The 16,116-nt window shown below is 33.3% G+C and overlaps 1 long non-coding RNA gene across 1 annotated transcript; it reads right to left on the bottom strand.

Moving 5' to 3' along the window:
- Positions 1–11,932: 11,932 nt before the first annotated feature.
- On the bottom strand, positions 11,933–12,315 carry LOC120276484. The gene is made up of 2 exons (XR_005541254.1): positions 12,234–12,315; positions 11,933–12,133 (listed from the first exon to the last, which is right to left on the bottom strand). It is a non-coding gene; the product is annotated as an uncharacterized LOC120276484 (long non-coding RNA).
- Between the last annotated feature and the right edge of the window lie 3,801 nt (positions 12,316–16,116).

Here is a 16,116-nt window from a genome sequence, read left to right as displayed (position 1 = left end):
AAGTCTGTTAAGTTGGTTGAAGAATCGGAGGGAAGGTGATGAGTGGCCAGGATTGGAAGATCAAGAGAACACATAGTTTGAGGCAGGAAGAACAACCCCATAATCCATCAAAGATAAAAGTTTAAGTTCGAGGCAGCTGAGAAGACCTGGATTGTGTTTCTGATGGATGGTTGTGATTTGATGACCAAGAAACTTGTATTAAGTTCGAGGCATGAAAGCCGGTCAAGCGGTGAAGCAGAGGAGAACTTGTGACTAAGCTGGCTCGTATCATTTCAGTCACTGAACTTTTACAGGGATATATTGTGTGTTTTATTATTAGAATATGAGGTTTTTTTTCTGGTTTCTAATATATACTGTGTGCTTGTGTGAATTTTCAAGGATAATAGAGTGAGTTTCCTGTTTTACTTTGAATACAAAAGTTGTTTCTCTTGATCTTTAGTTTCCATATAGTGATTATCAACTACATACATATATATATATATATAAAAACCCTACCACAACAAGCAAATTCTCTAGGGTTCTCGAATCGAAACTCAAAGTATTAGCAAAGTAAGATACTTTCAATATATGTCTATATATTCTCTTATAAATTCTCATATGTATATAGTTTCTGTTGAAGAAATGATTGAAGACAGCAAGCAAGTAGTGAACGTGTGAGCACGTGATATGGAGGATCACAACGTGACCAAGATGAAGAAGGAGCATGGTGTGAAGAAGGACAACAGACATGGCAGCCGGGATGATACTCTTCAGCTCGGGATGGCTCTCTGAAGAAGTAAGGAGATAAGCATGGTTGACTGATCAGTAGGTGAAGCAATCAAAGACTTTTTGTTGAAGAATGAATATTATATTAGAATATCTATGGGTGTTAGTGTACACCCAATGCCGGTTCACTTTAAGGTTTTAAAGTGACCAATGGGAAGTTGGATTGGGTGTTAACCAATGGGTGTTAGCTCTTTTGTCTGTTAAGTTGTAATAGTTAATATATATATTCAATGAGTAGTGCTAGTTTTTGATTAGCCCAGTAAAAAACCTTTTCTTTTCACTTGTCTGTTTTGATTTCTTGACTGAGCTAGAGAAAAACCCAGGCATTTCATCAAACACTTGGGGCTTTTCTCAGTTCACTTGAACGATCACCCTTCTCTCCCTTATTAGGTGCTTGTTATTCTCTTCAATCTAGTATCAGAGCTCGGTCATGGCAACCAGCAGCTCATCAGCATCAACAAACTCATCGGCCAACTCTCCGGTGTGCCTCTCACAGCCGTCGGTTCCTGTATTCACCGGTCAGGAGTACGGGCTGTGGAATTTGCGGGTGAAAACTGTGTTCCGGTCTCAGGAGTTATGGGACTTGGTGGAGAACGACTGGACTGAGTCGAAGGATAAAGTAGTGGAGAGGGACAACCGGAAGCGAGACACGAAGGCTCTTTGCCTGATCCAGCAAGCTATGGATGGTCCAAATCTCGACCGGATCGGTGAAGCCAAGACAGCGCATGAAGCCTGTGAGGTCCTGAGAAAGCATTATCTTGGAACGTCCAAGGTCCTGTCGGTGAGAATCCAAGCTCTCCGACAAGATTTTGAGACGTTGCAAATGGGAGATGAAGAAAGAGTTCAACGTTATATCTCAAGAGTCATTACAATCACCAACCAGATCAAGGCCCTTGGGCACAAGCTCAAGAAACCTGAGATGGTTTCCAAGGTGCTTCGGAGTCTGGCGCCCAAGTTCGAATGGGTTGCAATTGCAATTGAAGAGTCGAAGGAGATCGCGAAGCTTACTCTAGACGATCTTCGTGGTACACTGCAAGCTCACGAGGTGAGAGTGAATCACGCAGTGGGAAAGGCAATGGAGAAAGCTCTCCATGTGAAGAGCGAGCATTCGATCACCAGTTACAACAAAGCCGGGAGTGCGGGGAGCTCTTGGGGTGAAGGTAGAGGCCGAGGGAGGTCATATGCTCGTGGGAGAGAAAGAGGCCAAGGCGGTCGTGGAAGAGGGAGTGATAACAAGAGCCATATCCAGTGTTTTCAGTGCAAGAAGTTCGGGCACATGAAAGCTGAGTGTCGAGCACGAGAGAAGCAACCAGAGAAGGGTGCTGGCCTTGTAGCGGAAGAAGGAAATACTGAAAATCTCTTCATGGTGAGCAACTCAACAGGTATTCACTCAAACACAGTTTGGTTAATTGATTCGGGGTGCTCGTACCATATGACAGGTGACAAGAATCTCTTCAGTAAACTCAATGAATCTCTAAGTGTCTCGGTGAGGTTAGGAGATGACAAAGAGATAAAAGTGTGTGGAGTTGGGACAGTTGCAGTTGATACAAAGTCAGGAACTCAGAAGAAGTTGTATGGGGTCCAGTTTGTGCCGGGACTCGTACACAACCTCTTGAGCGTGGGACAGTTGCTCACAAAGGGGTACTCGGTGGTGTTTGAGAAGGATCAGTGCATCATCAGTGACAATCAAGAGAAAAATTGGATGATCTCAGTCCCAAGATCAAGCAACAACATGTTCCCGTTGGACATTGCAAAGATGGAGAATCAAGTGCTAGCTGTGAGGAGTCAAACCATCGAAGAACTATGGCACTTAAGACTCGGACATTTGAACTACAAGAGTCTGAGGTCCATGGTCCATAAGAAGATGGTGAATGGGATGCCTGAAGTGAAGAACAAGACGCAGTGTGAGGAGTGTGTATTGGCGAAGCAATCTAGAACTCCTTTTCCTAGCGGAGTAGCAAGAAGGGCAAGTTCATGTCTCGAACTTGTGCATATGGACCTCTGTGGCCCTATGAGTGTAGATACACTGGGAGGCAACAAATATTTCTATCTAATAGTTGATGACTATAGTAGATGGTGTTCGGTTTACTTTGTGAAGAACAAGTCAGAAGCCTTTGCAAAATTCCAAAGCTTTCACACTCTTATGGAGCGGCAGACGGGCATGAAACTCAAGGCAGTGAGAAGCGATCGAGGTGGAGAGTTCTCTTCAAACGAGTTCTTAGAGTACTGTGACAAGTTTGACATCAAGAGGGAATTCACAACCCCTTATTCGCCTCAACAAAATGGGGTTGTGGAGCGAAAGAACAGAACGGTGGTTGAAATGGCAAGAGGACTGATGAAGAGTGGAGAATTACCACTAAAATTCTGGGGAGAAGCAGTGTTCACTGCAGTTCACCTTGTTAATAGAAGTCCAACTCTTGCGCTGCATAACATGACCCCTTATGAAGCTTTGCATGGAGTCAAACCCAATGTAAGTTACATTCGTGTGTTTGGATGTATAGCATTTGCTTTAACCCCCTCACAGAAGTTGCAGAAGCTCAGTAACAAATCTGAGAAGTGTGTATTTGTTGGTTATTGTTCTGATGCTAAGGCATACAGGCTGTATAATCCAATTACTGGCAAGATTATTGTGAGCAGAGATGTGGTGTTCCATGAGGACTCAAGATGGAACTGGGGAGCTAGCAGTGATCAAAGCACAGAAATCGTGGTTGAAGATATGATAGGAACCACCACTGATGCAGTAACAGACAGTGCTGCGAGTAATGGATCATCTGTACCAAGGGAAAATTCACGGTCTGCACAGACAGGAGATACAACACCAAAGAAGACACGACTATTGTCTGACATATATCGTACGTGTATTTTTGCTCTCTGTGCAGGTGATCCACATGAGTTCAATGAAGCTGTGAAGTACAAGCAGTGGCAAGAACCAATGGACTCTGAGATTGCTTCAATTGAGAAGAACAATACCTGGGACTTATGTCATTTGCCCCCAGGGAAGCAAGCAGTAGGATTGAAGTGGATCTACAGGTCTAAGGTGAATGCTCAGGGTCAAGTGGTGAAGCTGAAGGCAAGACTGGTGGCCAAAGGGTACTCACAGAAGCATGGAGTGGACTACGAGGAAGTCTTCTCACCTGTGGCTCGAATAGAGAAGGTGAGGCTGCTGCTGGCTCTAGCAGCACACGCAGGATGGCCAGTGTTTCACTTCGATGTCAAGTCCGCATTCCTGAATGGAAACATTCAAGAAGAGGTGTACGTTATGCAACCAGAGGGATATGTATCAAAAGGAAGTGAGCATCTTGTTTGTAGGCTGAGGAAGGCACTTTACGGCTTGAAACAAGCCCCTCGCGCATGGTATGGAAGAATTGATCATCATTTTCAGGAGCACGAGTATATAAGAAGCGAGTGTGAGTATTCATTGTATAAAAAAGAGCTGGCAAGTGGGGAGAAGTTGCTGCTGAGTCTGTACGTGGATGACATAATCTATACAAGTTCATCAGGTGCTCTTATTGAACAATTCAAATTGGAGATGACGAAGACATTCGATATGTCAGATCTGGGAGAGCTAAATTACTTTCTCGAGTTAGAAGTTATGCAAAATTCTAATGGTATTTTCATTAGACAAAAGAGATACATTGAGGTGCTGCTACATCAATTAAACATGATGAATTGCAAGCCCGTGCAAACACCAATAAGTGAAAACAAAAGATTACAGGGAATAACTGAAGATATCTTTGATGATCAAAGGATGTATCGCAGCCTTATCGGAAAGCTCCTATATCTAACTCATTCACGGCCTGATATCTACTTCTCTGTAAGTTCTCTCTCTCATTTTATGAACTGTCCAAGCATGAGCCACTTCACAACAGCAAAGCAGGTATTGAGATACTTAGCAGGAACCAGGGAGATGGGGCTATGGTTTTCAAGGGGTGATGAGGGAGTGCTTGAAGCCTTCTGTGATAGTGACTGGGGCGGCTCCCTGCCTGACCGAAAGAGCACAACTAGAATGTTAATTCCACTGGGACTCAGTGTGATATCGTGGAGCTCGAGGAAGCAGGAAATTGTGGCTCTATCAACCACCGAAGCAGAATACATTGTTACAACCTCCACAGCATGTCAGGTTGTCTGGTTTAGAAGGTTGTTGCAGGAATGTGGACATCCGATCAGTAATTCAACTCGACTATGGTGCGATAATCAATCAGCTATCGCAGTTGCAAAGAATCCTGCGCACCATGGGAGGACCAAGCACATAGATGTGCGGTATCACTACATCAGGGAGCTGGTATCTGACGAGGTGATCTCTCTTTATCATTGCTCCACCGATGACCAACTCGCAGATATGTTTACAAAGCCTCTATCCCCTGAAAAACATGTCAACATGAGAAGCCTGATTGGAGTTCGTATGCTTCAATCAAGGGGAGGTGTTGAAGAAATGATTGAAGATAGCAAGCAAGTGGTGAACGTGTGCGCACGTGATATGGAGGATCACAGCGTGACCAAGATGAAGAAGGAGCATGGTGTGAAGAAGGACAACAGACATGGCAGCCGGGATGATACTCTTCAGCTCAGGATGGCTCTCTGAAGAAGTAAGGAGATGAGCATGGTTGACTGATCAGTAGGTGAAGCAGTCAAAGACTTTTTGTTGAAGAATGAATATTATATTAGAATATCTATGGGTGTTAGTGTACACCCAATGCCGGTTCACTTTAAGGTTTTAAAGTGACCAATGGGAAGTTGGATTGGGTGTTAACCAATGAGTGTTAGCTCTTTTGTCTGTTAAGTTGTAATAGTTAATATATATGGGACACGCTAATTAAGGATTCAAAATCTAGAGTTTTGAGTTGTGATGAGGGCAAAATACCCACTTTCGTATTGTAAATGTGGTGGCCTATTAAATTTGTAATGCGTGTGATTTAATTCGCAGATGCGTAATAATAATGTACATTAATGTAAAGTTGAAGATGCGTAATAATAATAATGTACATTAATGTAAAGTTGAAGAAAGTACTTGTACTAGCTATTAATTTATTATTAAAAAATAAGAAATAAAAATGGTCAACCAAAGACAAAAATGAATCAAAAGATTTGATAACATCGAATTGGCAAGGAGGCAATTAATTATAAATGGGAGATATCCTGACAAAAAATCCCACCCGAGATGTCTAATGGAGTGCTAAAGTAGGATATCAGACTAAAGTTGAATCGATTGAACCGCAAGTGTTTATAGGATATAATTACCCCTTTCTCAAAGTAATAGACAACTAATACCTTATAGAGTTAGACTGGGATCTCTTTCTAACCTAGGTACCGTATGATTGTATTAATACTCTACAAATCATGTAAAAAGGGTTAACCCGGACTTCTTAAGTTATACTAATGTGTGTATTCCTCAAGTGCATATGTCGTATTGAGTAATAATTAATAGTGTGCAATAATGTAGGATTATTGATCCACAGGAACAGGAAATACTAGTACTAATTACTACTTGTCTATTATCTAACCCAATCGAAGTGAGTTAAACAAAATGAATAAAAAAAACTAGGACAACTATAAATAGTAAATTTGCAAAGATGCTAACAAACATGGCAGAAAAGTATTTGGGCAAGGAATCCCCCTAGGATGTTCATTGAAGTGCTTGACTATGATATCAAATTATAACTGAGTCGACTAGATCGCTGGTGTACGTAATACCCATTTATCAAGGGATGAACAACTAATCCTTTACGGAACTAGGTCGAAACCTGGACTTCCTAAATCACACTAACTTCTTTTTCAAGACAATTAGTGACTAATCATCTATTAAATCATGATCGGAATCTCTTCCTACCTTAGTACCAGTGGCGGAAATAGAGACAAGATTTAGGGGGTGCTGAATTCAAAGTTTAAAAAAAATATAAATATTAAATAATTTGATTAATTTATATTTGAGAGGATAATAATCAATATTTCAAAAATATAAAATATGCATTCATCTAATAATTTTTGTTTAAGTGTAAAAAAGCCTATCATATTTACATAATTAGCAAATAAGTCAACTGTTAAACACTAATTAACAAATAATACAATTTAAAAAAATTTAACACAAATTCAATTATGAATTACAACAAACAACAATTTTTTAAAAAATAATCTAACGAATAATCAATTAATTAATCACAACAAATATCTAACATAAAAATTAAGCAAATTAAATTAGATATGAAACAAATTAACAAAATATAATAAGTCTCTTTAATGAAAGATAAAATATATTTGGAATAGATAGAGCAAAGAGAAAAAAACTCATAAATCGACATAATTCATGTAATTTAATATAAAAAATTTTATTATTTTTATTTAATTTATTTTAAATATTGTGGGGGTAGAATCTTGAAAAATAAAGATAAAGAGTATCCATATAAATTATGCTTATTGATATTAATTTTAATAATAATAATATATATATATATATATATATTCACGGGCAAGGGGGTGCTCTCAAGCACCCCCTTGCCCCCCCTTTGCATTCGCCCATACTTAGTACAATATGATTGCTAAAAGACTCAATGAAATCCAGAGGTATAAGATAACCCTAATTGGAAGAATTGAGACACTCAACCCTCTATCTCTAGGTCTATATATGCTCAATTTTCTTCAATTGTAGTAGATCTATACATAGTGATTATTCAATCCCCTATATATATATCAAGCATGAAATCAAATTCTCGCTATAAGGAAATCATTGAATTAAAACACACAATTGAATCACAATCAAAATGAACTTAAATATACAGCCGATATCCGATTTTTGATACAAATTTATATTCTAGGGTTAATTAATGTCTGAATGTCCTAAGAGGTTAGTTTCTCATGAAATGAGAGTGCAAAATACAATCAAAGAGGAATACAAATGACATAAAAAACATAATAAAAACAAACAACGTGGACAAACAATGAATTCGAACTTTTGATTTATGATTCAAAAACGAAATACTACCTCTTGTGTGTAGGGTGGTCATATATTTATTCTTCTTTTTCATGAGTATGGTCCTATGGATTGAAATAACTTAATCTTGTTGTATTATCCTAAAAGTTCATTTGATGACAAAAAACCATTGTTGAAACACCAATGACCTCTCAATATTAATTTTATATTTCTTCACTGATGTTTAATGAACTTATTTTACAATATATATATATATATATATATTTAATTGGTGTCTATAGTGGTTAGAATAACTAATATAGCATATATTTGAGAAAATCCGTGTTTGCTTTCATTAAAAATATTTTTTCTAAATAATGTATTTTAGAAAATAAGTTAATTAATTTTCATCCATCATTTAATTAATTCCATTGTTTTTGCCATAATTAAATGATAGTATTGTGATGGAACTGGCAAAATTATGATGAAGAAGAATACTTTCCAAAGAGATAGAAAGTAAGTTATCACAATAGTTTTTCCACTGGTTGAGCAGATACTTCCACTCTTAAAAAAACAATTTAAGACTGAAATATTGAAAAGTTATTCTTCTGCATTTTCATGAGTCAATAACATCAGATAAACTTGATTTAAAAACAAACAAACAAACAAAAGTTCCTAATAGTAATTAGACAAGCTTTGAAAATTCTATCACCACTAACTTCAAATCTTATCTCCCATGCACTAAGAATTATTAGGATCACTACTACATACATGTATATAAAAACCCTACCATAATAAGCAAATTCCAGTACTCGAATTGAAACTCAAAGTATTAGCAAGGTAAGACACTTTTTTAAATGTTTATTCTCTTAAAATTTTTCATATATATATATTGTTACTTCCTAACAAATATATATATACATACATATATATGTGTACTGATGATCACAAACAGGTTCTACAATGAAGTCATCACTCCTTTTGATCATCCTTGTTTTCTTTGTTCATATTGTATGGGTTTTCTCTGCTGAAGACATAAGCGAAAAGGCGAATATTATCCTTGATGGAGAGATAGGAAAATCAAGTAATAGGGTTGATTTGCATGGTAAAAATATTGGAAGGAAAATGAACCCTATTGATGGTACCAGGCCTGATGGACCAACACACCCTAATCCTGAAGAAAGAGAAATCTGCAACCAACATCCTGAATTACCATTTTGCAAAAGTGTCCCAGGAAGTTGAATGCATGCAAACTTACACATTGAATATGTATGTATATATATACATGGATATGAAGGTACGTGCATCGAAGTATAGAAATAAAGTGACCTGATGCATGAATGTATGAAGTTATTAGTGTTGTGTATGATGATGGTGAAAAACTAGTATGCCGTACAAAGCCAATTTTAGTTATTGTTTAATAATAAAATAGTTTTATTTCATTGCATGCATAATTATGGGTATTGTATTATTCATGTTTGATGATATATTATTATGGGCTTGCATTGTATAGATTTCAAATTAATGATAGAGATCATTAAAGTGAGACATGATTATCTATGTTCCTTGCAACCCAAAATAGTTCACAACCTATGAGATAAAATATGATTTTGTATTCATTATTGGTTGTCACGTGTTGTACTACTATGTGTGATAGAGTGGTATGTCTCAACCACTAGAGTGGAGACTCTTAGTAACATTGTGGATATTTGTAGTTGACAAATATTGAACTGGACCATACAGAACTCTTAGACCAAACACTGTCATAGAACAAAAGAGTTATTCTGTTACAGAAAGTCCTTATTACTTGAGGATGTTATTAAATCTTATGTATAAATTATATGACTTTGATAGTGTCAACCGGTGATGCTAATTACAGGCTATATACGGACACGTTGGGTTATATAATAAATACATGAAGGTTTGTAGTCATCCAAGATGGGATCTATCACTCCTATTGTAGGAGAGAATATTCTAGATTGTGTTTCTTATGTGTTGGATAAAAATCCGGCCGGTTATTTTTTTTTAAAAGTATTTTATTATATATAATATATATATATTTTTATATATTTTTCCTTAAATTGTTTTATGTCCAATAGTGAAAAGAAACAAACATATAAGTGGAGATCGACAGTGTCATTGGTGGTCTAATTATCCCACTTATATGGAATATTTATTGATAGAGGGACTAATATGTAACATATTATATTGGGGTCTCACATATGAATATCTCTAATTTTTGGATTAAATTGCAATTTGTTGATGGACATGATTGTGATTATAAAATTAGTATGGACTAATTTGCTAAAGATGTAGTGATCCCGGGTCCACGCTACATATTCTAACTTCTTCCGGATCAAGGGTGAAAAGTTCGAGAACATTGCGTGTGTGCGTTGGAGGATTTTGCACTTGTGAAATCTCTGTGAGGTAACCCTGATCTTTCACATATATTCATGTGTTCATGTGATCGATCCTTGATAATTAATCAATTGTTGATTAAATATCAATTAATTGTAATTGATAGTCCTCATTTGATTAGAACGATTTTTCTAACCCTAATTTGATTAGATCGATTTTTACTAACAGATGGTTTCTCTGTTATGTAAAGTAGAAAGCATATATAGATTATGAATAAAATTAAGGAGTCTCTTTCATGTTGATCTTGGGAGGATTTTAAAGAGGAAAAGAAGCTTTTTTTTTTGGTTTTCTCTTGCAGCTAGTTTGTTACTAATGCATGTATGTATGTATATTTATATATATAAGATGAAGCGGAGAAAGAGAGCCCCGTAAACTTTTTTTTTTTCTTGAGAAACAAAGGGGTTTTGAAAAAGTTGAGATGAGAGTAATTAAAGAACGGTGATCTTTAAAATTTGTCTCCCTATTTTATTTCATTTTTTATAAAAATTTAATTACAATTTAATTTTAGATATAATTAGTATATATTATCTTTGCACAATGATAATGGTTTCTTTGTGATGTAAATTAGAAAATATATGTAGATTATGAATAAAATCTAGAAAGAATCACCCCTTTCCCCTTGTTGTAATTTGTGAGAGAATCTTTCGTGGGAAAAGAAATTTTATTTTAATTAATCTCTTAGTGTGTTTATTGATTTTGGTTTTCTCATAATCTAGTTTGTGAAAAAAAAATCACTTCATTCTACGTGGGAGGATTTTCGAAGAAAAAGAAACTCTTCTTCAAATTAATCACTAATTTATTAAATTCGATCGGTTTTCTCACACATCTAGTTTTGTGCGCATATATATATATATATATATATGACAATGTGGAGGAAGAGAGTCAAGTAATATTGTGTATCATGATATTTTCCAATGAAGAAATCTAGAAAACATATACTCCTTGTGGGAGGAAAAATAGCCCTATGGAGTATTAATTATGAAAAAAATAAAAAAAATTAAAAAAATCTTGTTATTGTCATTCCTTGTGGGAGGATCTTTGGAGAAAGAAAAACTTTTCTTTAACTTAATATATCTTTGTCAGTTCATCATTGATTATATATACAAATATCAGTATATATATGTGTGTGTGCATGCAAGTATAGAAGTTGCCCAATTAATTCATCAAATTTTCAATGTTGTGAATAAAATTTATTGTTCAAAATAATGTATTTAATTAATTAATTATTATTTATTTAAAAAATATGGAAAAACTACAAATTTAAATTCTCAATCTTAGAAATGTAATAGTAACTCGTCCATGCTAGTGGTGGTCATATATTCATATATACTTCTCCATGCATATGCATATATATGGATTGAAAAAATTTAACTAATTAATCTTGATGACAAACGTTTATCCAATGACAAAATATCACACCTTAAACAACTGTTGAAACACCAATGAGCTCTCAATATTAATTTTATATTTCTTCACCAATGTTTAATTTACTTATTTTACTATATATTTATATATATATAAAAGAATATAGGTAAAATTTGTTGTTGTTGTTTTAGCTTCTCTGATTTGTTTTTTTTTATAATAAATTTAGTGGTTTATCTATTTTTTTCAAAATTATATATATTTATATAGATATAACAAATATATATTAATGTGTGATATATGCAAATGCTGGTTAAAAGTAGCTAATATAGCATCACTTTAAAAAAATAAGTTGAATAATTTTCATCCATCATTAAAATCCTCGCGTTCTTTTTTTTTTCTCCTATGAAGATAAATATTAGATTGAAAATATGGGGATTTTTTTTTTTTTTTCGAAACATATTTATGAAACCATGAACAAACTAAATGGAAACATGAGCGAACCCATTTTTATTAAGCCAACATCCATCATACAAGACAGGGTTTTATTTAATGGATAATTATTCCATGATCATTACTTAAGCTTCACATTTTGCTTCATGATCATCAGTTAAAGAGTGGATTAAAGAGCTTGATCAGACGACCATTTCTAGGTTGTAGAGGCCTTGCATTTTCCTTGGAGCCCTAAATATAAAAAAATAATAATATTATTATTAATAAATAATTGTTGATTTATAATATTATAACAAAAAAATTTCAAAAAAATACAAATAAAAAAACTTACAACTTCTTGTGCATACTGGAACATTTCCACTTGGTCAACTGAGACAGTTCCAACCTGTAAAACATGATTTATGTTAATTAAGGATAAACAATAAATTAATGATCAAGGTTTTATAATAGGAATAATAATGCCTCTTGAATTCTAATTATTTTTTTATTAGTATTATGCTATCAACTAGTTGTCAGTCATCCGATCGATGAAAATAATTCATATAATTATTGACAAAAAATTCCGTTCGTACAAAAGATTAATTATTAAAAATTAATATATTGTTCATATATTTCATGCATATATATAAACATGATGTATTTCTATTTTGAAAAATATAAACAAAGCTACTAAACATGTTAAATTTAAGCGAAACATAATTAGATCGGATCAAACCTAGTCTAATATAAATTCAACCAAATAACTCGTTTCGACATTTTTAACCAAGTCAAACATGTTAAAAAAAGTCACTTTATTATATATATATACCTATCAATTTATTCCGAAATAAAATATGTTAAATTTTAATAATTATTTAGCTATTGGATGAAGAGATATTATTTATAATATGGTGAAATTTGACAAACCGCTTCAATCAAAACAAATTTACTAATTTATTGATTAAAAATATTTTTTATGCCAAATATGAATGATTCACTCAAGATAAATATGTCATTCATATTCATGCATATTTTGGGATGTTAAAAGGGTTAGCGGGTTAAATTAGATAAAAAAGAAAAAAGAAAAAATCACCTTATGTATAAGGTGATATATTTCTAATTTTAAACATATAAACATATCTAATTTGAATTCAACCCAATAAGTTATTTCGACATTTTAAACCAAGTTAGAAATGTAATAGTAACTCTTCCATGCTAGTAGTAGTCATATATTCATATATACTTCTCCATGCATATGCATATGGATTGAAAAAAATTAATTAATCTTGATGTCAAACGTTTATCCAATGACAAAATATCACACCTTAAACAACTGTTGAAAACCAATGAGCTCTCAATATTAATTTTATATATATTTTTTTAAATAAATTGATAAATTATAGTTTTATTAAAAAAAACAAATAAGGAACATAGAAGAAATCATGCCACCAAAGATGAGGTACAAAGCAAAAGACAATAACAAAAAAAATTAGGAAAATAAAATTTATTTTATATTTCTTCATCAATGTTTAATTTACTTATTTTACTATATATATATATATAAAAGAATATAGGTAAAATTTGTTGTCATTGTTTTAGTTTCTCTGATTTGTTTTTTTTTAATGTTTTCTTCTTTCATAATAAATTTAGTGGTTTATCCATTTTTGTAAATATATATATATATATATATATAACAAATATATATATTAATGGGTGATAAATGCAAATAGTTTTAAATATTGGCTTGATATTTTTGAGATGAAGTCAAATCTTGATCTCTTTTAATCCAACGGTCTAGATTGCTCTATTGTTTATATAGGGTTATGTTTGTTGGGTGTTGGGTAATGAGAGAAAAGAGAGAAAGATAGAAAGGGTGAGTTCTCTTGTATTTGGAGAGGGGAAAGAGTGAAGGTGTAGAAGAGAGCTCTTGTTCTTACTTGATCTCATTAAAATAAGGTAGAACCCTTGTTTTTGAGGTAAGGCTAATTCTTAGAGTTTGGTAACCCTCTTGTGGCTTTATGTCTATTTATTATACTCTTATACTATTGTTATTTCTTATAATATAGTGAAGCATTGTTCTCCCATGGATGTAGGCTTGGTCTTAGCCGAACCACATTAAATTGGTGTCTCTTATTTTATTCTTTGTCCATTCATTGTGTTATTGCTAGGTGTTGTGATATTGCACACCAAATGTTCGACGAATTGCCACAAATAGTGGTTAAAATAGCTAATATAGCATACACTTTAGAAAATAAGTTAAATAATTTTCATCCATCATTAAAATCCTCGCGTTCTTTGTTATATTTTTGAAGTTCTGCATATACATATTGGCCTACTTGCAGGCGCTTGTAATTTATTTATGAACTTATATCTATATTTATATATGACAATACATAGAGACGCTCATAGATAAAATTCTATGGATGTCTAATATGACAATACATAAAGACGTTCATAGATAAAATTCTATGGATGTCTAATTATCAGCCGTTGAATCATAATCCAACAGTCGACAATGATGAATAGTAATTAATGTTCTAAATAGTAATTACTGTGATAACTACTGTTCATCAATGTTAGCAGCTGGATCGAGATCCAATGGTTGATAATCGACGTCCATAGATATTTTATCTATAGACATCCATAGAGAGGAATGATCCTCTCTCTCTCTATATATATATAAGTTTATGTAAGGAGGGAGAATTAAGAAGGATAATCGTACATGGAGAGAATTAAGAAAGAGATGATCTTGCAAATTTAATGGGAATTAATTAAGGAATATTTATAATTAAAACTAAATATAGAGCTAAGTGAGTGCAATGTAGGGCAAACAATATAAAAAAGATATATATTTGTCCATATTCCACCCAAGTAAATATGGTTGTGGTTATGCATGCCACCAAGCTTAAGCATTGACGAAGTTGGATCCTACACAAAATAAAACTAATTAATATGATGATTCCATGCATGAATTATATATATATATATATATATTAAACGTTGATAAGTCACACATTGGGGCATGCACTAACACAAAATTAATCATTTAATATATATATATATATATATCTCTCACCTTATATGAATCGAGATTCAAAATTGTTTACTTAGCAAGACATAAATACTCTAGACCTGAAGCCAATAAACTAATAGGCCGTTGGTTACATATATAAATATTGATAAAATAAATTAAAATATATTTATAAATATAACAAGTTGGTGGCATTCGGAACAAGATTTTTAAAAGATAAAACGATTTGTTTATTTTTCATCTATTTTTGTCAATGTTGATTTTTATTTATTTGTATTCAAAATATTAATTAATATGAACTCTGTTATTTTTTTTTATTATTATTGGGAATGTCTTCGGTAACCATTTTATATACCAGCTTAAAGGTATTTAGTTTTTAATTACAATTTTTTAAAATTTATGTAATTTTTTAAAATTCAATATAGGATCTACAATCTTTGAAATATATATTGAAATAAACATTGAGAATTATTTCTAATTTTATTTAAAATTCCTTCTTGATAAATTAAATTTCTTATATATAAATTATATTCCATTATATATATATATATATATATATATATCTTTTTTACCAACTATGTCAGATATTAGATCAAGCTCTATATTGAGCTGTTAGCCTTCAGACTAGCACCATTCCTTGATATATATAATATAAGGCTAAAGTTAAGCAGAAAAGGGAAGACCCCGCCCTTTCGGACCAGCACTCCTAGCTTCCCTCCCTTTGAAGTGGATTAAGGTTGTCTGTGGACATGCACAGACGTCCACATACATTTACAGTAATATTAACCTTGCTCTACCGTGTGAGTTAATTTTTGGTTAATGGGTTGATTAATCTGAATTTGGTTTATAGCGTGGTTGTTGTAGGTCTAGTAGAAATAAGTAAATTGATTGAACGGTTCAGATCAAATTAGTGGGTTGTGCATCCCATTTTTCACTGTGCTGCCCTTCCTAAACACAGTAACACTGTTTATAAAATAGTATCTGACCGTTGGATCAAAATCCAACGATCCAGAGCAACGTTCACAGATTACAAAACTGTAAACATGGGTAAAGAAACGAACCTCTATATATAAATATATATGTGCAAGTATAGAAGTAAATAGCCTGATTAATGTATCAAGTTTTCAATGTTGTTGAATTAAATTTCTTCTTAAAAAGTAGAGGAAAATTTTTGAAATATTTATGAAAATATAAGCAAATTAAA

This window comes from Dioscorea cayenensis, chromosome 14 (assembly GCF_009730915.1).
Source record: "Dioscorea cayenensis subsp. rotundata cultivar TDr96_F1 chromosome 14, TDr96_F1_v2_PseudoChromosome.rev07_lg8_w22 25.fasta, whole genome shotgun sequence".
Classification (NCBI taxonomy): Eukaryota; Viridiplantae; Streptophyta; class Magnoliopsida; order Dioscoreales; family Dioscoreaceae; genus Dioscorea; species Dioscorea cayenensis.
This window is presented reverse-complemented; position numbering and strand designations above follow the sequence as displayed.